The sequence below is a fragment of the Lactuca sativa genome, chromosome 8 (assembly GCF_002870075.4).
Source record: "Lactuca sativa cultivar Salinas chromosome 8, Lsat_Salinas_v11, whole genome shotgun sequence".
Lineage (NCBI taxonomy): Eukaryota > Viridiplantae > Streptophyta > Magnoliopsida > Asterales > Asteraceae > Lactuca > Lactuca sativa.
The window spans coordinates 274,192,686-274,194,753 of NC_056630.2; positions in this window are offsets into that span (position 1 = coordinate 274,192,686).

A 2,068-nucleotide genomic window follows, 5' to 3' on the forward strand; every position below is an offset into this window, starting at 1 on the left:
ACATTCCTTCTATGTTTAAATGTCATTAAACCATGATCATACGTAAAAAGAACGCCCAAATCCGACATCGTATATTGAAGTTATGATTTTTCCAAGTTCGGCTTAGCAACAGACAACTAAAAACTCGAATCGGAGATCGAGCGACTTTTGGCCGGAATGACCTAAACGAGAATCGAAGGTCTCGACAATGGTATTTCAGCAGTGAAAAGTCTGGCAAAAACCAACGTCAGATAAAGAAGTTACGAATTTTTAAAGAAATTCCTTAATCACGTCATTTTATAAATAAATAATAAAAATAATTTTGGAATTTGCCAACGGAATCTAAACGAAAGTTGTAGAGCATAGTCTCACCTATGCGTGGATATAAAGACCATCGAAAACGGAGTTAGTATGAAGAAGATATGATTTTTTGAAGTTTATTAAATAAATTATATATTAAAATAAATCAAAAATCCGGTAATATCCGAAGGAGGAGTCAGCGTCCTCATCCAAGTTATGCGCTGCGTAACCCTGTACGCCCCGTGTACCCGAGGGCCTTGGTCTCGGACCGTCCACGTCGCCCCTATGCGAGCTACCCGACCCGTCCCATCCGAAGCGAAGCAGTCGAGGACTCACTCATGCATGACGTACGAGTACGCGCTGCGTACGAGCGTACGCCCCACGTACCGAGGCTTCTCAGACCCCCTATAAATAGAGATGCGAAGGTTCCCGGAAATTCACCCCATTTCTCTCATTTCTCTCCCGATCTTGCCTCGATTTCCGTGCCCGTTCAAACCCGAAGCCCTGGTCATTTTGGTCAAGTCCCGAAGGTCGATTTTACTCCCGAGATTCCCGAGAATCCCGAGAAAAATCCGTTTCCCGAGACGAAACTCTGCCCGGTTTTCCATCTCGCTATCTTCAAACTTTCAAGTGAGTTCATACCCCTTAATTAACCTTTTAAATGTTCTATAAATGCTTTTATATGCTTTCAAGGGGGGAATACAAGTAAAACACACGAGTATTATCGTGTGTTACATAAAGAATTATTTTATATGCTTTTATATATCCAAATCACATGTGATTTATAAACTTTATAGGGAACTTTCATATATAATATATATTACAATAGAAATCCTATCTTTAAAAATATAAATTGTTATAATGCATGTATAAACTAAACATTTTCTTAGATTATATGTATATTTGTCTATCTTAGACTCTACAAAAATCTATGCTTTCATAACAAATGATTCCTTTTCTAGGTATTTCTAAACAAATGAGACACACTTTTAAAACTATAATAGGTATAGTTTTACGAACAAAGTTCTAACTCTTACGTACTAGAAACACGAATTTCAAGAAGTCACTTCCATATATAAGAACAAACGAAACATTTTAACAAGTAGATCTGTTTTTATACCACGGTTTTTGTGAGACACTAACTTCACGTATGCTCGAGTACACATTTCAAATCCTGTATTATATACCAGAATCCCTTGGAGGGGGAGCATGGTGTTTGTGTATAGATCTATACGGGCTTGACAACCAACGCCCTGACTGTTAGCTACAGTCCACCGTTTGGGGTGACAAACGTCATAACATTCCAACGCCTGAAGAACGTTGTGTATAGGCATTCCGAGTCAAGAGTATGATTGTAAAACTCACATGAGGTATTAAAAATGCATTGATTTACAAGGTTTTCAAACACGTTGGTTATTTTACACTTACATACATTTTAGAAACAAACATTGGTCTTGAGAGAAGGCTACTTTCATACTAGTAGAAAATATAGGATTTTCTAAACTCAAACAAACAAGGACAAAACGTTTCATTTCATACAAACATTGTCATTTAAATACTTATGAATCTCACCAGGTTAAATGCTGATCTACTCTTTCAAAATTACTTGTCTGTCCCAGGGATTCAGTAACTACAGGTAACAATACGCTTTTGAAGAAGGGATGCTGCGGCGCCACTTACATCTCACATTTTGACATCATATTGTAATTGGTTTTGAACATGTACTTTTTGACAAATGTAAACTTTCAATTATATATATGATGGTTGTATTGCTTTCTTTACTATGTAT